Here is a 24,633-nt window from a genome sequence, read left to right on the forward strand (position 1 = left end):
GTGTGTGGCCCGTGCTAGCATTTTGCTGTGAGATCCCATATGCAAGTATTGACTCCAGTATAGCAGTGGTAGCATTTTAACAATGGTGTTTCTATAAACCAAGAGGCATGCCCAGTCCAACATGAGACTTGTAAGCATAACACATTCTCACTTAAACTCACTTACATTCACTTACACTCACATACACTCAGTCTTGCTCAGCGCTCCCTTGCACTCCTTCATTTTTATTCTCTCTTACACTCACTCTTACCCTGACTCACTCATTCACATTCTCTCACTCATTCTTACACACTTATACCCAACACACACACCTACACGTGTTACCATTGTTGTAGGGACTATGGCCCTCATTCCGACCCTGGCGGTTTCAAACCGCCAGGGTGGAGGGCAGAGGAAGCACCGCCAACAGGCTGGCGATGCTTCCCGGGCCATTCTGACCGCAGCGGTAAAGCCGCAGTCAGAAAAGGGGAACCAGCGGTTTCCCGCCGGCTTCCCCTGGCCCAGGGAATCCTCCATGGCGGCGCTGCTTGCAGCGCCGCCATGGGGATTCCGACCCCCTTCCCGCCAGCCTGTTCCTGGCGGTGGCTGGCGGGAACGGGTGTCGTGGAGCCCCCTAACAGGGCCCCACAAAGATTTTTACTGTCTGCTTAGCAGACAGTGAAAGTCGCGACGGGTGCCACTGCACCCGTCGCACCCCTGCAAATCCGCCGGCTCCATTCGGAGCCGGCTTCCTCTTTGCAGGGGCTTTCCCGCTGGGCCGGCGGGCGATCTTTTGGAGATCGCCCGCTGGCCCAGCGGGAAAGTTGAAATGACCCCTGCGGTCATTTGACCGCGGGGCGGTCTTTGGGCGGTTTCCACCCGGCGGGCAGTGCCCTCCGCCCGCCGGGGTCGGAATGACCCCCTATGTGTGGACACCTGTCTTGTGGGGACTACCCTTTCGCAATGTTTTAAAAATATGCTAATAACAGAAAAAATGTAAGAAAAAATTAAAAATAAAGGATCCTGCTTCAAATCTGTAAATAAGTTGTTATTTAATTGTGCGCACAGAACACCCTTTGTGGGACTTTAACACGTGCTACCATCCTTGCGGGGACTTACTCAGTAAATATCACTTGTGTTGAATATATTCATAAAAACATTGCAAAGTGTTTTTTTCAGTGCTTTGCCTAAATTTCCTAATGGTTTTACACACACCCATTCACACAATCACTAACACAACCAGAAAAACACTACTGCATCTTCTCATACACTCACACAGCCACTCAGACACCCACTCACAAACCCACAAAACTATAATTGCAGCCACTAACAGACCGGCAGAGCCCCTCACACAACCAATGAGACACCCAAACAAGCACTCACACACCCACTTATGGTGATATACATATCACCATATGGCAACAAGTATTCATTCATTTACAAAGAAACAAAACATATAGGTTCTCTTTCTTTAAATCAAAAAAGCTTGTTCTAAAAAGGAAATTTTATGTGTTTTTGAAACTTTGTGCTTTCTTTTGTCTTAAAACAAATTAGAACTATAACAAATTATCTGGAGAAATTCACAGAACATTTGCAAATAGTCTTCTTGAATGAGAGGAAAAACTGGTAGGACAACTTAGTCAGAGTAGGCCACCTTCATCCTGTACCACCCTTCATATGTGAAAGGCGAGGTGACCACTCCATTTCATTTTCCTCCATCTTAGACGGTAGGAAAATAGCAAATCAAGGTTAGAGATGTGACCCCTTCCCATGGGAAGGGGTCACATAATGAGCGTAGCTACCCTAAGGTAGGTGGCCGTTTGGCCACTACCAAATACTCCCTCAAACGCCCAATAAATGCAGTATTTAGTGGGCATCCTTAGACCCACAGATCAGATTCAATGAACACAAGAAGACCAGTGACAAAGAAGACACAAGGCACAAGAACAGAAGTCCTGCTGCAAGACGTAAAAGGTGCCAAATCCTGCCTGCTGCACCCAGGACTTGAAAATGGCCACAAAGGGGTTGACTTGACAATGGAAAGCTAAAAATAAAAAAAATCCACCAGAGGAACTCGAGGAACAAAGCCTGGCAGAATGCCAAGTTTAGTGGCACTGCAACCTTCTGAACCCTAGATGGCCCAATACCTGGGGTACTGGACCCCCAACGTTAGACACCCAGAAGAAAAGTCCACTCCAGACTCTCTGAGGACCAGAGGCAAGCATCAATCTATGGACTTCAGGACACCCAAGAACCACCCCCGGGAGTGGCCTTGCTGACCTGCAATCCACCCTCAAGGTGACCTGCACCTGGCTAAAAGGACTGCCTGATGCACTACCCTTGGCTGACCTATCTGCACGGCACCCAGCCTCCCTGGGCCCTGCATGAGGAAACCAGCCATGCTCTAGGTTTCCCTAACCCCCTGCAACCTCTAAAACTCCAGGGGGCACCCAATAGACTTACTTTTAAGTCTATCTGTGCATTGTATTTCCAAGTGGTCCCATTTTCTGTTCTGCACCAGCTTCAAGACTTTCAGCCGCTGCTCCCGCTTGAGCCGGGAACAGCACAAACTTCTCCAGCTGGCCTACAGGACATCTCAACAACCTTGACCTAAAAATATAAGATGACATGTGAGAGCATTGATGATTTTATATGTATTCTTAAAGTCTGTCCCATTCATTACTATGGTGCGTACTGATGCATAAAAAGACTATGGCCCTCATCATGACATTGGCGGTAAATCCCGCTTAATGCCGCGGTGACGGCCTCCAACATACCACCGCAGTGGCGAATATCTGTTCTCCATATTATGAAACACACACACACCAATCCGAAAGAATACTGCCACATACACAAATCTGCCAGCCCAAAGGTCAGTGTTAAAGTGTCGGTACCAACACCCATACCGTTACACCAACAGAACAATGCCCAGAACATCATGACCCACGAATCACCACGGCGGAAATTCAATGGCGCTAAACCATTGGCGATACACACCAGCGCGCTCAAAATGGACACCCAAATACTAAACTACACAACATTGGCCAATGCCAAAAACACACACCTGACACTGATACACACACCACACCCACAGCACTTTAAAACACACTTCCACATTACCCACAACCCTTTACGAATACAAATAATTGCCACCAGACTGACACCAAGACCACTGTGACAACTAGACATACACACACCACATACACCCATACATCCCTCACGCACCCCACTTCACACACCCAACCACAGTACCCAACACCCCAACACTTACACACACCACACAACATTCATGACCCACCAAGGCACCCCCGTTTCACAGATGAGGAGTTGCGGGCCATGGTGGAGGAAATAGTCAGGGCAGAGGCACAGCTGTCTGGAGCACAGGTACAGCACATATCCATTGCAAGGAAGATGGAGCTATGGCGTAGAATCGTGGACAGGGTGAACGCCGTGGGACAGCATCCAAGAACAAGGGACGACATCAGGAAGAGGTGGAACGACCAATGGGGGAAGGTACGTTCCATGGCAGCAAGGCACCAGCTCGCCATACAGAGGACTGGTGGTGGACTCATACCTCCTTCCCCACAGCTCACAGCAAGTCTTGGCAATACTGCATCCTGAGGGACTCACTGGAGTTGCCGGAGGACTGGACACTGGTGAGTCAACATTTACTACTTATCACCCCCTTACCTGCATGCCATCTCTCACCCTCGCCCCCATCACTCCACTCCATCCCACACACTGCACCTACACATACGACCAACCCCAATGCCAAGCCCCGCATGCGATACCAATGCATGGACTACCCTTCCAGCCCTGCATGTACACCGATCCCAAAAGCATGCACAGCATAGAGAACTAACAATCCCACAATACATCATCAAACACATACAAAGGTGGCAGGGCAACAGCAAGATTAGAGGGGAAGCTAAGGATGAACAATATGTCACAGACATGAAGCATAATACATCACTTATATCCCCACAGGTTCCCCAGCCAATCTCACCGGAGAGGAGGTGCCATGACTAACCAGTCCCCCAACAGAAGAGGCCCCCAGTGATGACAGTAACTCTGGACTTCTGGATTAACTACCTGGCCCATCAGGGACCACTGGTCAGTCATCTGTATCCAACACCACAGCACCCACCCAGCGGCCCCACACCTCTGTCCCCAGGACACGTCAATCAGCAGTGTGCCCAGCTGTACAGGGACCCCAGTCCACACCTCACACCCAAGACAATCAGGGACCTGGGGTCAGTGGCAGTGGGCACACCGTTCAGGGGACACAGGCACAGGGCAACAGGGACACTGGGAGGACTGCTGTGCACCAGCGGGAGGACAGGCCCATGAAACTGACTCTCCAGGAGGCTCTCACCAATGTCCTCGGGACCTACCAACAATCCCAGGACACGATGGGCCCGATGCTTAACAACATGCAGGAGAACATGCAGCTGCAGGAGGAACACCATGAGGAGATCAGGGAGGACTTGCAGGCTCTGAACACCACCATGATCTCTATAGCAGGGGTGCTGGCAAACATGGCCAACATCATGAGGGAATGGACAGCACACCAGTGGGCCCCTACCACTAGCCTACACACAGACCTAACAATTTCTGTTCAGGTCGGCTCACATGGGCAGAGAACCTCCCCCATCCCGTCAACTAGGGGCGTAAGGCAGGGATGTATCTTAGCCCCTTTTCTCTTTCTGATTTATATAAATGGGCTCTATGATTCACTTTTAAAACATGCAAAGGACATACCGAAGATGGGTCAGAGACACCTTCCAGTTTTATTATACGCTGACGATGCAGTTTTAATTGCCCGTACTGCAAACGGTTTACAGGGACTACTGGATGTATTTTACGATTTTATGCTGAATCTGGATCTGAAAGTAAATTACCCCAAGACTTTTGTTATGACTTGTGGCCCACGCAATACAAAGTCTAAACTATTTTCTATGGGAGGGCACACTCTTAATAAGGTCAAAGAATTTTGTTATCTAGGCATGTACATGAGTTCTTCTTTGTCCTGGAAGACACACATTAATTTTAAGCTCCAACAGTTGATAAGGAACAATGAAGCAATTTTTCGCTTTTCAAATAAACTAGGTCACAGACCCCCTGCTCAGTTGAAAACTCTTTATAATTCCAAATGCACTGCATCAGTCCTTTATGGGGCAGGCGTCTGGGGCTATAATAAAATACCGTCTCTTCAGAGTGTAGAAAATAAATTCCTGCGCAGATTATTGTTGGTTCCAAAATGCACCGCAAACATAATCTGCCATGAAGAACTGGGTCAGTGCTTTTTGGAGGACAGGGTCTTTATGGCTCCCCTACTGCTGTGGATCAAATGTTGGTCAAACCCTATGGCAAGTTTGGTCCAAGACTGTATCACTGATTGTCTTCAATAGGAATACTCAAATAGGATTCCCTGGCTTATGTTTCTGCAAAACTCCTTTGAGAACCTAGGGCTTAGATATATGTTTGATGATCCCCATCTATTAACCACAAACTCTAGGTCTGTTTTGAAGTCTACTTATTCCAAGCACATATCAGAGCTGAGATTTTATAGTTCCCTGAAATTGAAATCTTTCGATTCTTATTCTCGGATTGTGACTGTTCCATGCCTTGAACCCTATTTGTCTTGGTTTTCAAGTTTTAAAATAATTTCCTTTTTAACACTTTTTAGACTTAATCTAATTCATTTTAAGGTAGCTTTCCCTGAACCATGTTTCTGGAAAAAGGATTTACCGCTTTGTCCCTGTGACTCCAAATCAACCCAGAGCACTTTGCATTTTTTTCTTTTTTGCCCTTTATATGCTGCACCTAGAGGGGCCTTTATTTTACCCACGTTACGTCTTTTTAGACCTATTCATTATAAGGAAGCCCTGCTATACCTTCAGAGATTGCCTAATATCCAAATTTGTCACCATGTATTAGACTTTGTCACAGCTTCTTTACGTATTAGGAAAAGGCCTACTCCTTTTTAAATATTTTATGTACGTATAGTATATCTTTTTAACGCTAACATTTGTACTTTTCTGACTTTGTGATTTTTAATCATGTCTAGTATATTTATCTATGTATGTCAAGGGGTTTCAGATTGGATGTTCATCTGGTGCTTCCAGTAATGGTTTTAAAGTTTTATTTTACTATTTATAGATTGGGAAATGTGTCTTGGTTTGTACTTTTATGGCAATTGCCGAATAAAGTTATTTGACTGACTGACAATAGCCAGTCTATTCACAAGCCCTGCACTCCAGCTAGTTGGCAGGAGGCCCTGCCACAGGATCCACAGGCCACCAGCACCCTCTCCCTGCAGAAGGTGAACCACCCCGCAAACGTTACCTGCGACCCAGACATAAGCCAGAGACACTTGCCAAGACCAAGACCACTGCCAGGAAATGACTCTCCTGATTGTCCCCTTGTGTCCCACCCAGTCACCTTGTCCACTAGGAACTGCCTTTGTTCCCCTTCCTATGGCCCCTTGGACACTGGACCTGAGCCCCAAACAGACTTGAAAAATTCCCAGGACTTTCCTCTACCATCACCCCATTCCATTGCACTTTTCAGTAAATTACTTACACTACAATAAACAGCCTTGAACACAATTTGAGTTACACCGTTTTACGTGTTGAAAATTTGCTTTTATCGGAACAGTCAAATCAAGTGCAAATGATATGAACACTGTGATAGAATACACATAACGACCTGTAGCTGTCTGCAGTAAAAACATCAGGACACTGTTGTCACATCACCAACATCTGTAAAAGGACAAGCCATAGGTGACAGTAAGTTGAGATGCAAAGGACGTGAATGCCTTCATGCTACAGCCACACAGAAAACATCAATAGTCAGAGTAATGGTCAGTTGCATTGTCTCACCTGTGTGGCATTGGAAGTATTGACGTATAACTGATGTTCTGTTGTCCTCATCCTCTGCCTCCTCATCCTCACTGTCCTCAGGGTCCACTTCTGCCACGGAGTCATCTCCAGTCCCCTCCTCCTGCAGAAAAGGCACGTCAGGTTGTGCAACATGCAGCATGCCACTACTATCTGGCATACCTTCTCGGGTGAGTAGCACAGGGATCCACCTGTCAGATCCAGGCATCTGAACCTGGCCTTCAGAAGGCCGAAGGTCATCTCTATTATTCTCCTGGTTCGCCCATGTGCACTATTATAACGGTTCTCAGCCCCTGTCCTGGCATTCCTCACAGGGGTCAGGAGCCACGAGAGGTTTGAGTAGCCAGACCCACCAGCAAATATTGAGTGACAAAATTTAGCCTTACACAATCCTATTGGGATAACACTGGCAGGCAAACACAGATACACAGTGGGTGGGGACTCTGGCTCACCTATTAGCCACACCCTGTGCCTCTGCAGTTGGGCCATTACATTTTGGATGCTGCTATTCCTCAGAATGAAGGCGACATGCACCGACCCAGGATACTTGCCAGTGATGTGGGAGATGTACTGGTCCACCAGGCACACCATTTGCACATTCAGTGAGTGGAAACTCCTCTGATTCCAGAACACCTATTTATTCTGGCAGGGGGGGGACAAATGCATTATGTGTACCGTCAATGGCTCCAATAATTTTGGGTATATGTCCCACTGCATAGAATCCAGCCTTCACAGTGGCCAAATCTTCCACATATGGCAAAGAAATGTAGCTGCACATGTGTTTCACCAAGGCAGACAATACCCTTGCCAGCACGATTGAGAACATTGGCTGTGACATTCCTGCTGCCAAGCCCACTTTCACTTGGAAAGAACCAGTTGCCAGGAAATGGAGCACTGATAGAACCTGCACCAGAGGGGGGATCCCAGTGGGATGATGGATAGCTGATATCAGGTCAGGCTCCAATTGTGCACACAGCTCTGTGATTGTGACCCTGTCCAGTCTATCGGTGAGTATAATGTACCTGTCCTCCAGTGTAGCCAAGTCCACACGAGGTCTGTACACAGGGGTTTGTCTCCTCCTCCTATTCATCCACAGTGGTAGGTATCTAAGGGACACAAGAGTGAGTAGGCCGTCACAATTTGAACAATGGAACCACCACTTCAGTGTGCATACAGCATTAATGTGATGGGACAGTGGGAATGGCAATGTATGTGCAATTTTCAGCAATGACATAGTTATGGAAGATCTGTATGTAGTCCACCACCATGAAGTGGCAACCACCTGTCCTGTATCTAGGTACAGGTGGAAGTGAGGTAACTCCGCCAACATTGGGCATCGTGGTGGAAGGCGGTCTTGCACCGACGTACAATTCCTCATTGGCTAATATGGGGCTCTATGGAGTACAGTGGCCAATGGGGATCGGAGGTGGCGATGGTGTACACCGCCGCAGACGTGACTGCCATTTTCTGTCTATAACCTCACTTGATTCCTGACTTTCCACAGGAAAACACCTACACTGTGTGTGCTGCTGTGACCTGTGTCTGCAACCTACCATGGCCCGTGTGACCGGTGCAAGGGCACCTGCCTCTACTTCGGAGGAGTTGGAGCGCTTGGCGGATGAGGTCCTACCCCAGTATGGATAGCTGTTTGGGCCTCCAGACGAACAGGTGAGTACACAATGCATGTGGTAAGGTTGCATGGGGATGTGGGTGCAGGCATCGTGTCATTTGGAGGGGGATGTCTGTTGGAATTGTACATGGTGGGCCCCAGGCGATGTGTGTGCCAATGGAGTTGGAAACAGGATTTGTGGGTCCTATGTGTGACAGGCTGAATTGTATGTGTAATGGTGTCCTCCTGTTTGTATTACCTCTGCAGGTCAGCGCCCTTCAAAAGAAGGGATTGTGGCGTGCCATCGCCAAGGACGTGTGGACTCTGCGGGGTCTACAGCACGCAGAGCACCCACTGCTGGAAATGTTGGGAGGACCTGAGACGCTGGTCACGGAAGACCGCAGAGGCCCAGCTGGGGGTGGCCCCCCAAAGAGGAAGGGGTGCCCGTCGGAACCTGACCCACCCCCAATGGCCCCAATACTGGCAGTGGCCTACCCAGAGCTGGATGGGTGCTTGAGGGCATCACATCAGCCACAAGGGGGTGAGTACCTTGGGTGTTACTATAATAATTGGTAGGTGGCATGGGATCAGGGTGGTGGGTGTCCCTTAATGCCAGGTCAGAGTTTGCAGCATGATCCAGCTCAAGGGTAATGGGTGTCTAGCAAATTAAGGTAACCTAGCTCGGTTGCATTCCATGTCAGTCAGGGCTTTGTGGGTCCCAGGAGGGGTACAATTGGCGGTGCTTGGCCCTCATCTTGCTGTGGCATCTAGGCAATTGAATGCCAGTGCAATGCATAGTGCTCATTCCTGATTCTTGTGTGTAACAGTACTGTGTATGCCAACTGTGTTGTTGGAGCTGTAATTGACCCAGTGCTCCCTTTCTATCTATCCCTCCCCCCCTTTCTCCTTCTGTCATCCTGTCCATGTGTGCATTAGCATCTGGCGGAGGAGCAGGGGCACCGGCGACAGAGGGAGCTGCATCCCATAGGACCCAGGAAACAGAGTCCACCGACGCTGAGGGAACCAGTGGGACGGAGGGCAAGGGAGCACCGCAGTGGAGACAGGAGGTGACAACACTGACTCAGATACCTTCTCTGATGGAATCTCCCTGGTGGTGGCAGACACATCTGTGACCACCCCAGTGGCAGGTACAGCCGCCACCCCCGTACAAGCACTGCCCTCCCAGTAGCCCCTCAGTGAGTTGCCCATGCCCGCTCACCCAGGATGGTGGGCATCTCCTTCGCCCCAGGCACCTCAGGCCCTGCCCCAGTGAGCCCTGTTGCCCTGAGTGAGGAGGCTATTGACCTCCTGAGATCCATCTCTGTAGGGCAGTCAACTATTGTGAATGCCATCCAGGGGCTGGCAACACAGGTGCAGCAATGCAATGCAATCCTGGAGGGCATCCATGGTGGATTGGTGGCCCAACAGGGATCGATTCAGGCTCTGGCCTCCTCTCTGATGGCAGCCATTGTTCCTGTTCCTACTGTCCCCCCTCCAACTACCACTTCCCAGTCCCAATCTCCTCAACCCCAACCCATCCCATGCACACATACAGACGAGCATGCACAAAAGACATCACACAAGAGTGGCAGAGTCAAACACAGGCACGACACTTCAGTCCACAAGCACTCACACAAACAGACAGTTGCACACACATCCACTGCCTCCACTGTCTCCCCTCCTCCTCCTCTCTCACAGTCACGTCCACACTCACATCTGTATGTACTGCTTCAACAGCCACCACCAGCCTCACCATACCAAGCAGCGCACACACACCTCACTAGCAGACACCTCCACAACATCCATACCTGCGTCTCCTGTGTCCTCTCCCACCCTGTCTGTCCTCCCCTTCCCAAAGGACACAAACACAGGCACTCAGACACCCAAGAGCCATCCACCTCACATCAGCACACTGCCCATGCACCTGTACCCAAGTCCAACAGACGTACTCCTCCGACAACTACCCCCTCAACCTCCACTCCCATCTCTCCTCCCACATGCCACTCCAATGCCCCATAGAAGCTTTTCCTTGCATGTTTTGACCTCTTCCATCCCCCTCCCCGTCCTATCCATAGAGACTGTGACCTTGCACTCCCCAGCATTGAGAAATGGGCAAGTTCCCCACCTCAGAGACTGTGAAGTTGCACTCTCCAGCATTGGGAAATGGGCATGGAGCCCCCTCCAGAACCAGTGGGCAAGTTCCCGACTTCAGCTGAGGTGTCACCTCCCCCTGAGGTGCCTGTCCACTTCCATGCTGTTGCCCCTGCACAGTTTTGTGCGTATTTAGTCAGGATCAAGTTGGGGCTTGGACTGTGCCCTGTGCCCATGTGGGCCTTATGGACTTTGGCCTGGGCATTGGACCTTTCTGGACAATTGTTTATGTATCTCTGTTCTAAAATGAGTTCATATTGTGGCTTTTGCCTTGTAATTACAATTTCAGTACTGACGACCTGTAGTCCTTTATATTATGCCTTGTGTCCTGTGCCATTGGTTTCCGTCTGCAGCTGTTGTGTGTATGGTGTGTATGTGTGAATGTGTGAATGGTGCATGTCATGTGTGTGTGTCACTCTCCTTTTCCTCCCTCCTTCCTTTGTGTGCTAGGCGGCTGTACTCACTGTTATCGTCTTCATCGGCATTGGTGTTCCAGGTGGAGCATGGCACAGAAGATCATCGGGAAGACTCGTGGTTCCGGTTCTGTGGCAGCATCGATCTTCTGTGTCTCTGTTGGTGAGTCTTTGGTCTTCTGCGATGTGTTTCCGCCAGGCTTTTGATGACGTTGGTACCGCCCCGGAAATCTTGGCGGTTTGCAGTGTCATGAAATGGTGGCCGGTACCTTGTCTTCCGCCTGGCTGTTGATGGCTACCGCTGTCGTGCGTGGTGTTGACGCCCTGGCGGATGGTGTGGTACATTGGCTGTCTATGGGAGTTATCACCGGCATGGTCTTAATTTGGTGGTAATTACCGGCAGCCTGTTGGTGGAATTACTGCCACTTTAACAGTCACCACCAATGTCATAATGGCTATCTATATTCTCTAAATTAAAAAAAAATAATAACTTAAAAAGCACTTACCCTATTTTGATGATCTTTGTCTAAACAATTGTATAAAAATCTGAAGTATTTTTGTAAATTGGTCACAAGCTATTCGTCAGAGTGTTTTCACATTTAATACTGTGAGTACAATAAGATCTTAGCATAGCTTCCAGATAGGCCTAACTGCTCGCCCACACTACCACAAAAACAGATCATTGGGTGGTCAGTTCTTTACCTCTGGATACCAAAGTGGGGTTGCTTGGACTCTTTGCACAGTGCACTATGTAGAGAGTCAGCCTCCTACATGAGTCCTCAGTTCAACTTCAGCCCAGCGAAATTTTCTGCTTGGAAATGATTTGGAGCAATCTACTGGGATGGATAGGGACACAGCCACTTCTTTTTGTCCAACTACTTCCACCCAGACCAAAGATACCATTGCCATGGGATGGATCTTTGTGACATTGTTATCACTGGTGACATTTTCCCTAACAGGTACTGATCCAAGTGGACCTGGTGCAGGGTCACCATGGTGACACTTGCTGCTGTGTCCTTCAAGACTTCTACCTTAGTCCCATTAATCAGAGGGTGCTGCCTGTATTTTTTGCTTGCTAGTAGGCCAGGCAGCACATGATAGGTCTACCCCTCCCTCTCTGACTATTGTAGCCTCTGTGGGTTCACTGACATGGTTAAGCCACAACTGTGATCCCATCCGGAGAATGGCAACTGCATGTACTGCGGATGGACTCAAGGCATTTTTCTTCTTTTTACAGCTAGGGACTCCAGTTTGGTGTCCTTTAGTTTTGCACCAATGGCACCAAGCCTTGTTCCTACATTTGTACCCACACTTAGGCTGCAAGGAGTCTCAAGCCCACCCTCCTAAACAAGTTTTTTGGGGCCTGATTAATACTGTTTTTATTTTGGTTCCAATCTTTCCCTCATCAGGGGGTATTTTTGGCATCTTTCTTTTTAGTATCGCCTATCAGTGATAGTCTTGGTCACCCTTGTCTTGACTCAGTGGTATGCCTTCTTTCGCACCTCTAGAGAAGAAAGTGAACATAGGTCTCCAGGGACTGATGTAGTTTCTCATTGTAGCAATTACTGAAAAAATGCTCTTTCATAATTAAATTATAATGCCCATCAAAATCATGTACATTGTTACCTTCTAACCAGCCACCCAGCATTTTTACTGAATAGTCCACAAATTTTACCCAGGACTGATTTTGGGTTTTTCAAGCCTCCTTGAATTTAATTCTGTATTCTTCAGTTTTAAGTCAAAAGCCCTCAAGCAGGGTAGCCTTCATGAGGTCATAGGACCTGGCATATGCCTCATTCAATGTCAGGAGTCTATCCCTGCATTTTCCTGAGAACAGTTCCCACAAGAGAGATGTCCAATGTCTTCTATTTATATCCCTGGCTATGCAGGCCATCTCATAGGCAAAAAAAACACTTGGTGATATCACCCTCTGTTTAAGGTGGGTGTTGGACCTGTGCCTTTTTGCAGAGTTATCTCCAAAATGTTTTTCTTCTTCATCCTATTTTTTCGGACCAGTTTTTGTTGGCTTTAGGACTCTGGGCACTTCACTGCTAACCAGTGCTAAAGTGCATATGCTCACTCTATAAATTGTATTGGTGACTGGTGGTGGACCTGGCATCCTTGGCGTGGTCTCACCTGTCTTTTTTGCCTCTGCTTCCCGTGTTTGGCAGTGTGCTGGACTCTGTTTTTGCTGTTTTTGGTACTCTGGGCACTTTACCACTGCTGAAGTGCAAGTGTTTCATGTGCAAACTGTATGTGTAATTGGCCTTTCCATTGTTGGCACATTTGATTTACTAGTAAGTCAAAAGCAGGGTCCAGATTTACCACATAATGTCTCAAGTATGTCTGTCCCACACCCAGAGCATGAAAGCTATGATTGGCCCTGCCAGAGCATTATAGACATCATGATCTCTTAAGACCATGAACCTGTAATCCAGTCATTTCTTTTCTTCTCAGCAAGATGTTTGTCTGCTAGCTTTTACGGAACTAAGACAGCTACATGGCATGACTGTAAAAATGAGAAACAACCTCGAACTGTGTTGAACTTTTGTGCCATCTGGAACTTCTGCTTTTGTTTTATAAAAGTTGTTCACGACACCTGCAGGCTTGCGGTTAACAGCTCCTCATCAAGATAGTATAAAAAAGGCCGCTTCTAATCCATTAGTTGACCACCCTGCTGACGTGAACTCTCAGCTCACAGAAGCGGGCGTGCTCCCAGTTAACTGTTTTGCCTAGAATCCTTGACTAAGGTTTTAATAATGTATTGTACATAAAGGGGGTCATTCTGACCCTGGCGGTCACCGACCGTCAGGGCCAACGACCGCGGAAGCACAGCCAACAGGCTGGCGGTGCTTCCTGGGCCATTCTGACCGCGGCGGTAAAGCCGCGGTCAGAAAAGGGGAACCCTTGCAGCGCCGCCATGGGGATTCCGACCCCCTTCCCGCCATCCCGTTCATGGCGGTTTTTACCGCCAGGAACAGGATGGCGGGAACGGGTGCCGTGGGGCCCCCTAACAGGGCCCCATAATGATTTTCAGTGTCTGCTTTGCAGACACTGAAAATCGCGACGGGTGCCACTGCACCCGTCGCACCCCAGCAACTCCGCCGGCTCCATTCGGAGCCGGCTTCATCGTTGCTGGGTCTTTCCCGCTGGGCCGGCGGGCGGCCTTTTGGCGGTTGCCCGCCGGCCCAGCGGGAAAGCCAGAATGGCCGCCGCGGTCTTTTGACCGCGGTGCGGTCATTCGCCGGTTCCCGCCAGGCGGGCGGCTACCGCCACCCGCCGCGGTTGGAATGACCGCCAAAATCTCTTTTTCTCTCTCACTTTCCCTTTCCTTGCATTGCTGTGGTTTTTAAGAGCTTAGTATATTGGAGGTTTTTCTCTTCATCTCAAAGTTGTTGTTTGACACTGGTTGCTTATTAGATTGCTTAGTATCCAGAATCAAAAAGAAATGTGTCCTGACATTTATTGTTTGAATTATTTCTTGAATAAATTGCATCATTCTGACTCAGTTCCTGCATCTCTCACGTGTATTCTTTTATTTTAGATAGCACATTTGTGTGACAAATTATATGGTAAAAAAAAATCTCCCTCCAACATCTGGCGACCACGACGGGACATGCATAGGACTTTCCAGACTAAAGAAGAGGAAATCTTCCCCTGTGGCCATGGCTGGCGATTGCCTATGTTGCCTCTTTTCTGACTGAAGTGAGTGCCGGATGCACACGGGAAGCCAGAGAGTATTTTTGTTTTTCTCGCTTTGCCTTGCCCCGATGTGTCAGAGTATGGTCAGTTGAGAACATGCAGTGGTACCGCTGCCTAAAGCATAGTTTCTTGTACTCTGGTGTCTTGCTATGACAAACAGATTTTTTTAATTAAAACACATGAGCAGACACTGAGCCAGGATTTATTGTTTATTTTGTATTTGTATTTTGGTATTTTGTGTTCCCGTGCACGGTCTTTTAAATAGTGTTTCCTTCATATTGCTTGTCTTATATAAGATAGGGATCGCTTGTTTCATTTGTCTGTCAGTGAGAACAAGGCATGCGAGGAGATAGGGCTGAAGTAGGAAATCCCTTATGCATCTAGAGACATGCCAGTATATCTTCTTTGATAACTGATGCAGAGCACCATGCGCCTATTTAATTAGTATATTTAGGCAAGGGGATTAGCAATAGTAAGATTTGCGATACCCAGCTATTTGCCGGTTCTGAAAGAGTCAGAACTCAGACTTCCAACAGGTGTTCATCAAGTTAAGTCTTGTGACTGACAAGGAGGGCTAAGATAACATTAGCCACTCAGCCTTAGCGTCAAGTGCTCGACAGTTAACATCTTGTGGCTGATAAGGGACTTTTTTAGTGTTATAAAAGTAAATATTCTGCGTCTCCGGATAAGAGCTAAAATAAGTTAACAAAACGATAGAAAGCAATATATTGCAGTGTGACATTTTTTCAAATTTAACCAAAAGCCTTTTTAACTGCGTAGAGGAAAAGAGGAAGTTCTCCAAAACAGCTTGGTCGTAGTTTCCTGTTTCCCCTGTGTGAAATACAAAGACACGTTTCTATCTTTTTAACACTTTTTTGTATACATATGCTTTCTGTTTTCCTTTTTCTTTTAAAATCGATATCTGGAGCACTTACTCAATGCTCTATTCTTGGGAAACAAATTTTCCTCTATCTTTTAGTGAGAGATAATCCAGGTGTATAACTGTGTGTAAATATATGTTGTATGTCTGCTGAGTTATTGCATTCTGTTAAATGTATGCATGTTCTGTTAGTTTCTTGTTAGGCTGAGCTCACGCCACTGCCCAGTATCCCCACTCAGTGTATTGATAGAATATAAATGCTTGAAAAACAGTATATTGTTATATATAACTCACAAAATTGGTTTAATACTTCCTGTTAAAACAAGATCTGTGGGAGATAAAAGAATACATTCACGGGTGGAAGAAATGGTTAACAGAGAATTCTAAAAACACACATAATGAGCAAGAACGTTAACGAAATAGAAGTGACCCTCTATTCACTCCACATCAGGCTGGTTGCTGTCATTAACAATCAAACAAATATAATAAGTCCTATAACTGAATACCAAAATGACCTACTGTCAATAGCTTAGAATATACTGGGGGTAAAATTAACTGCAGCTACAGAAGTAAGGGTGTCTATACCAACAGTGAAAGAACTATTACCACTGGATAGTTCTGACACATCATCCAGGTGCAGCCCTGTGGTACCAGATATGACACATTCTGATCTGGTTTGGCCAAACTACTGACAAGGGTCTGCTACGGAGGACGGCTGGGAGCACCTCATGCCTTCTTTGTACTCCCCTATTTCCCCAGTGGTAATTCACTTCCATGGGTATCCCACCACTGGGTCCGATTACTCTGTGGGGGCAATATAGAGAGCGCCTACCAGGTAGATACCACCCCCCCCCGGCTTCGCCAACATCTCACGCACATAACTGAGGCAATGGTAGAACAAACCACTCCTCAGAAATCACACTTAACATGCTCAAGGGGCCAGCAACAAGGGGAGCACCTGTTCCAGAAGTAAATTACACCTCGCTAGTAAATGCTAGGGAATAAGCGCAGCACTAGTGGACTTCATGGGACAACAGATTGTCATATATCTTATTAACGACCACATTGTTGGGTTCTTTCAGGGGCACCCTTTCTCATTTATCCCAGTAACGCCCTTGACTAGCTCTGTCCTCTTGACCGTATTCCACGTTTTAGGCATTGATATCACACACGAGCGACAGGTGCAATTGACAGTAGTCCCCACCTACGTTACCCAGTTATATCCAAACAGCTCTGTAGTAAAAACATCAGTATGGGCACTCCACCTGAACATGTACTCTAGAATTTCACAAGGCAAGAGCAGCGCTTAATCAAACACTGAAGGAAGTTACACAAGCATACGAAGAACTTGACACACCCCTGTCCGCCTGAAGGCACCTTTGATTGTGCTACATTAGAACATGCCACCACATTCTTAGAGGTCAAGTACTCAGGCAGCAAGCTCCAAAAATGCAAAGACACTTTAGCATTGTGGCGCATCTTTAAAGAAGGCGCTGACCACACATCGATGCCTACGGCTCCACCAGCATATCATGCAAGTGGTATGTACCCAAATATTACTCCACCCCTAGATTTGTCCCCGACCTCAAATATCAAGGCAGCTGCTGGCTTCACCGACATACCAGATGACCCTTCTCCTCCCCAGACTTACGACACAAAGAACAAGATGCAAGTACAGCAGTCTTTTAGTGACTCCGGCCCAGGGACAGAAGCGGTAGCTTCAGGCCTACCTGGTCAGATAGATGCACAATTCACTCTGAAACTCACACCAACACTGATTAATGTTATATCACAGCATGATGAGGATGAGGAGTGCTGCGATAACGCCTCTGACATATCACAAGCAGCTTCTCACACCATGCTCCGCTCTGGTTCCAATGTCTCCTTCGGAGAAAATCAGCCGCCCCTCTCAGACCAGCCCCACAACCTCCATGGGCAGGTGCGATCAACCAGTGCCCCGCCCCTGAGTGAGGAGGGAGCGCAGGTCTTGGCTCCCCAGCAATTGTGGAACTGCGATGAGGAGTTCCCGGACCACCTAATCCCCTTAGATTCAAGCAAATGGAGATGCATGGACGAGCTGAGGAGTGGTGTGCAGAATTTGACATATGACGACATCAACATTAGTGAGTTTAAGATACAGACACCCAGTCCCAGGGATGATGGGGCGGCAGCCCTCAGACGAATGTCACAAACACTAGAGAATTTGAAAGACTCACTTAATGAAATGATTGGTGGAGCAGGCTCTCTTTCAAATAAAAAAAAGGCCAGGGAAGACACACCCCCACAAGCACAAAGGTTCCTGTACCGTATTGAGATAAGAGACAGCGAGGTCATTCCACAAAACTATGATCCTTCTCCCTGAGGGGCACATTGTACAGCCGCCACGGGTAGTCACAATGGCATTTTGACCCAAAAGCGGTCAAATAAAGCGCAAACAGTATTACCACTGAGGGAACACACTAGATGCTACATGCCTGATTCCACCAGTGATCCCATGTACACCAAACCCGACAGGGATCACCCACACCAGGATGAACAGAAAATTAAGAAGCAAAGAAAGACTGAAAGAGAACGAATGGCAGCCTTGGGAACACATGGGCCACTGGACAACATTTCTCACGATGCCTCTGGGGTGGCCTGAATGCGTTCCACCAGGCCAAAAAATTGCTATAACGTAATGCTCACAAAACAGGCCGCATCACAAGACAATGACCTAACACTAAAAAAAATAGTCACCCTCAGGGAAGGCAGCCATTTGTATGTTATTCCCTTCACCGATCATTTGGCAGGTTGGATGGAAGGTCTCGCACCACAAATGACCCCATGGCCACGAGATGGGTCCTTTGAACCACGGAATATGGCCACAGCTGAAGACTGTATCTTACACGGGGAGCGACGATGAATGGGATTATCCTTACATGAAGTCAGGTTTAAAGGTCTGACAGAAATATGCTTGTAAATTCGACCACACACGACCTTTAGTACCAAATACTGCGGTAACACACCAAATGCTACTACTGTTTAAAAATGCACATGACCCCCCCCCCAGTGTATGTCCCATGGCCACAAATGGACAAGGACAATTTGAAGAAGCAACTCCCGCCACTAACAGAAGGTGCAGGCAAATAGATTGCAGCCTTAGAAACATCAAGAGCCTGCTTATCTCCCTGATCAGAGAGGAAGCAGAAGAAATATTAACAAAAATAAACAATAAGTTTGCGCTTGCTGATTCGCAGTGCGATGGTGCTCCATTCAATAAAATACGTGCACGCCTGTGGACCTTGTTGCGCCACAAATTCCCCAATGTCCCAGACATAGGCCCTCATTACGAACTTGGCGGTTTGGCCCACCATGCCGGCAGTGGCAGCTGAAGCCACCAGCCCGCATGGCGGGCCAAGCCGCCATATTTTGAACATAGTGAGGGCCGCCAGCGGCAGATATCAGGTCAGGCTCCAATTAGGCACACAACTCTGTGATTGTGGCCCTGTCCACTCTATAGGTGAGGATAATGTGCCTGTCCTCCATAGTTGGGTACTACTTGCATGTGGTGGGGTGGTATCCGGGTGGGGATGTGGGCCCTGTGGGTGCCACTATGCCAGGCCGGACATTGCAGGGTAGGTCCCATGTTGGGTAAGGTCTGATGTAAACTTCCTCCAACCAAGCTAGTAGGCATCTACTACTGGGCAGGGGTCTGTGTGTCTCAGGTATGCTTCAATTGGTGTTAGGAGTACATGTCCATGGGCTGGTGACAAGCATTGTGACTCGTAGTGCATTGCCTAGTGTGTAGGACTGTTCCCTGTGTGTGTGTGTGTGTGTCATGTACGCCAAGGGTGGTGGTGTTGACGCCATTGACCAAGTGTACCCGTTGTCTCTTCCCCCCTTTTTGTTTTGTCACCCTGTCCTTATGTGCATTAGCATCATCTGGTGGAGGATTAGAGGCACCGGTGACGGAGGGAGCTGCATCCCACAGGGTCCAGGAGGCCGAATCCATGGACGGTGAGGGCACCAGTGGGACGGAGGGCAAGGGGAGCACCATGTCGGAGACTGGAGTGGACAATTCGGACAGTGATACCTCCTCCGATGGAAGCTCCCTGGTGGTGGCGGACACCTCTGTGCCCACCCCAACTACAAGTACAGCCGCCACCCCATACCAGCACCGCCCTCCCAGCAGCCCCTCAGCAAGTTTCCCAGGCACGCTCACCCAGGAGGGTGGGCATCTCCTTCGCCCCAGGCACCTCAGGCCCTACCCCAGTTAGCCCTGCTGCCCTGAGTGAGGAGGCTCTTGACCTCCTGCAATCTATCTCTGCAGGGCAGTCAACCATTGTGAATTCCATCCAGGGGCTGGCAGCCCAGATGCAACAAACTAATGCATACCTGGAGGGCATTCACACTGGCATGGCAGCCCAACAGATCAATCCAGGCTCTGGCCTCCTCTCTGTTGGCAGCCAGTGTCCCTGTTTCTAGCCTCCCCCCTCCAACTTCCTCTTCCCAGTCCCATTCTCCTCAAACCCAACCCATCCCAAGCACACAGCCAGACGAGCTTGCACACAACACAACACAATACACAAGAGTGGTACAGGCAAACACTAGCACCACACTTCATCCCACAGGCACTCACACAAACACCACACAGATGCACACACAACAACATCCACTATTTCCACTGTCTCCCACTCCTCCTCCTCCTTCACATCCCTCCCAGTTCCGTCTACACTCACACCTGCATGCACTACATCATCATCCACTACCAGCATCATCACCACACCAAGCAGAACACACACCTCACTGGCAGACACCTCCACAACAGCATGCACACGTCCTCTATGTCCTCTCCCACTTTGTCTGTCCTCCCCTCCTAAGGTACACAAATGCAAGCACTCAGACACTCAACAGCCATCCACCTCACAACAGCATCCAGCCCATGCACCTGCACCCAAAGTCAGCAGGCAGACACCTCTAACAACCACTCCACTCCCATTGCTTTTCCCTCTTCCCACCACAATGTCCCTAAAAAAGTGTTCCTATCCACCATTGACCTCTTCCCTACACCTCCCCCCATCCTGCACGTATGGCCAGGGTAGGTAGAACTCAGCCAAGCACCTCAGCCACCCATTCCACAGGCCCAGTCACCCCCACACCCACTTGTGGTGGAAAAGGATCCAGGCCACATGTCCTGAAGGTGAAGGAGCCTGCAAAAGGCAGCCTCAAGACAAAGGAACCTGCCCCAGCTGCCAGGAAGACCAAGGATCCTGATCCAGCAGCTGGTAAGAAGGTAAAGGACCCTGCCCCAGCTGCCAGAAAGAGCAATGAGCTTGCCCCAGCAGCTGCTAAGAAGGTAAAGGAGCCTACCCCAGCTGCCAGAAAGAGCAAGGAGCCTGCCCCAGCAGCTGCTCCAAAGGTGAAGGAGCCTGCCCCAGCTGCCATGAAAAGCAAGGAGCCTGCACCAGCCGGCAGGAAGAGCAAGGGGCCTGGGGCAGGAACTGCGATGGAGCTCCCACCACCAACCATGGTTGTGCAGCCCTCCGAGGTTGCAGGGGATGGGCAGGAGCCTCCCCACCACCAGCAGCACTACCACCTACCGTGGGCAGCCGTCAGAGGTTGCAGGGGATGGGCAGGAGCCTCCCCCCACCAGCAGCACCACCACCTCCAGTGGGCAGCCGTCAGAGGTTGCAGGGAATGGGCAGGAGCCTCCCTCCACCAACAGCACCACCACCACTGAGCAGCCGTCACCGCCGGCGGACGGTATGCAGTACTGCCTCCATGGGCTGCTATGCGGCCTGCCCCCTGCAAATCCAGTGGGTATTACACCCACATGAGAGACTGGCACCTTGCACTCCCCAGGATCAAGAGCACAGGACACGATACCCCCTTCAGAGCAAGTGGGCAAGTCACCCACTTAAGGGACTGTGGCCTTGCACTCCCCAGGACCAAGCACAGGGCATGTTGCCCCCTCCAGAGCAAGTGGGCAAGTCATCCACCTGAGAGACTGTGGCCTTGCACTCCCCAGGACCAGGCACAGGGCATGGAGCCCCCTCCAGAACCAGTGGTATTGTTCCATCTCCCGGCTGAGGTGTCCCTCCGTCCACCGTCCCCCTGAGGTGCTTGCCTATTTACCAACTGATGCCCCTGCTTTGTTCTCTCCGTGTTGATGCATGTGACATGTGTGGCCTTGGACTTTGGCCTGTGGCCATTTGGCATACGAAAATTGTGGACTAGTCTGTGTCCCTTTTTGTGTACAGATGTATATATCTATTATCTTACCTAAGTTATTTCTCTTGAGGTGTTGCTCTCATTACATTCACTTTTTCAAAATCGTTTTGTCCTTGCATTATTCAGTCGAGTTACGGAGTGAAAATGTTTTTGCGATGCAGCTGATTGTGTGTATGGTGTTGGGGGGGGGGGGCTGTTGCATGTGTGTGTCACTCTCTTTTTCCTCCCCCTCCTTTGTGTGCTAGGCTGCTGTACTCACCGTCGTCGCCTTCGCCTGCGTTGATGTTCGTGGTGGAGCAGCACATAGAAAATCATGGGGAAGATATGCAGCTTGAGCTCCATGCCGGCGTGGTTGTTCCCTGTATCTTCAATGGTGAGTCCTTTCCCTTCTGAGCTCAGTTTCAGCCAGGCTTTTCATGTCGTTGGTACCGCCCCAGAAAAGGTGGCGGTTTCCTGTGTCCTAATATGATGGGCGGAACATTGACTTCTGCCTGGCTGTAGGCGGCTACCGCCGTGGTGGCTGTTGTTTCCGCCCTGGCGCTCGGTGTGGTACATTGGCTGTCTATCGGAGATCTTTCCGCCATGGTCATAATTTGGTGGTAATTACCACCGGCCTGATGGCGGTCTTACCGCCGCTTTAACACCAACTGCCAGAGTTGTAATGAGGGCCTATATGTGGTGCAGACCATAGCATCTGGCTCTTAGAAGATTAGGCATGAAGACAATTTAGCTGTGCATGGGGTTCTGTGCAAATAGTGTACAGGTTGTTTGACTTTTAGTGTCTCACAATGATTTGGACTAATCAGGATTGGCTCTCACTATAGGAAAGGCTTCCTAGCCCAGGCCTAGATGATGTTTGTGAACTGGCTTGAAGGAGATAGAAAGTATTGAGGTGACTCAACAGATCACTGCCAATTAGTATTTACTAGGAAATTTCCTAGTCAATAAATCTGTACTGACTGTTTTGTGAATACATGTGAGAGATGCAACAAAATTGTATCACACCACTTCAGACAAACAAAACCATTCACAGTCTCTTTTATTTTCGTTTTTTTTCTCATCCATACAGGTCAAAGCCCATCAAAAGTGGGACATATGTACTTGTATCGAAAGCTGGGAAGCAGGAATACCTTTATTGATTGAACTCCAATGTTGGGGGGTAAGTTGATTGCGTGTGGGATGTGTGGGATAAGACTTGGGCAGAAAAGGTATAAGCTGTAGGATGTAGATGGATGTGGGGCAATATATGCACTTTAACATCTGGCCAGCCATGGGGCAGGCTCAGCATTTATGCACTTTATGTTGTATGGGGAAATGGAGGTCCAGGGCAATGGACAGCTTAGGCGGCATTTCATTTAACAATTACACTTTAAATATTGGTCAAGTATGGGCTATAGGTTTGCACTTTTGTTTTGTGGCCACGTTATGCACACTAGGCACTTACAAGCATGATTTTGCTTTCTTTGGACCATTTTTGCTCCTCTGAGAGGCGAAAGTAAGGGCAATGATTAATAGTAATGTCTTATTGTCTGATGTCAATGTCTGATTGCATATTGTAGGTGGTGTCTTTGAATGTCAACAGACTAAATAATAATAAAAAAAGGTGTGCAAAAGAAGCATGGGTTAGAGCTGAGAGTCATTCAGTAGTTTTATTGCAAGAGACTCATATTTCAGCCAAGAAGCTTTTGGACCGCTCTATGCTTAAAAATTGGTCAGATTACAGAGCATTCTCTACTGCCCAAGAGGCGCATCGTGGCATCTCAGTTTTTCTGGCTAAAAGGCTTGGAGCCAAAGTGCTGGATTTTGCTAGTGATACAAATGGAAGTTAGTGCTGGGTGAATTGTCTGGTGCTTTCTAGGAGACTTTTGTTGGTATGCTTTTACTCCCCTGTAGAGGTAACCTGGGGTCTTACGAGGAGCTTTTTCAGTCTTTATTACAAGATCCAGGTGAAATTATTATGGGCGGGGACTTCAACTTTCTCTGGGACCCCAGTATAGACTCCTCAGTAAAAAGAAAAAAACAGCTAAAACCTAGAGGTCTGAAAGTTTTGCAGAACTATCAAATATTCTTGGCACTTATTGATCCATGGAGGGCGTCTGTTCCGACTATGATAGAATAATATAATTGATAGCAAAAGATGCTGCTAATATTAGGAGCATAAAACAACAAAAGCAGACTTGATAGATTAGATACATTTTTAAGGCATCCTTTCAGAGCAAATAAGAAAGAGCTAGACCAGGCCAACCAGGCATTAAGTGAGGTGTGTTATACTAGGTGTGAGGTGGTGAATCCTGCCTACATACAGAAATTTGATGAGTAAAGTAATGTTGTGAGGAGATTCTTAGCATGGCAGGCACATGAGCAGGCTGCTTGCAATACAATTCATGCTTTGAAATGCCCAGTCTCTGGGGTAAGTTGTATGGAACAAAGGAAAGTATGGGAAACTATGTTAGAGCTTTATATACGGATATATAGTCAGAATCAAGCAGTAGGTGCAGAAGCACTGGGGAAATATTTAATAGGACTCACTATTCCTACTTTGCCTAAGATATGGAAAGCATTGACCATCCTTTAACCAAGGATGAACTGGTGGAGGTGGTTAAAAGCCTCCCAAATGGTAAGGTGTGTGGCCCCGATGGCCTCCCAGCGGGATTTTTAAAATCCTTCCTTGATGTATTAGAAGATTACTTTTTACTGGTAGCCAACACAATGCTGAAGGGAGGCACTATTTGGATATCGTTCCGTGCAGGGAATGTGCTCAGCTTCGTGAAAAAAGGTAAAGATGGG

Source organism: Pleurodeles waltl, chromosome 3_1 (genome assembly GCF_031143425.1).
Source record: "Pleurodeles waltl isolate 20211129_DDA chromosome 3_1, aPleWal1.hap1.20221129, whole genome shotgun sequence".
Taxonomy (NCBI): Eukaryota; Metazoa; Chordata; class Amphibia; order Caudata; family Salamandridae; genus Pleurodeles; species Pleurodeles waltl.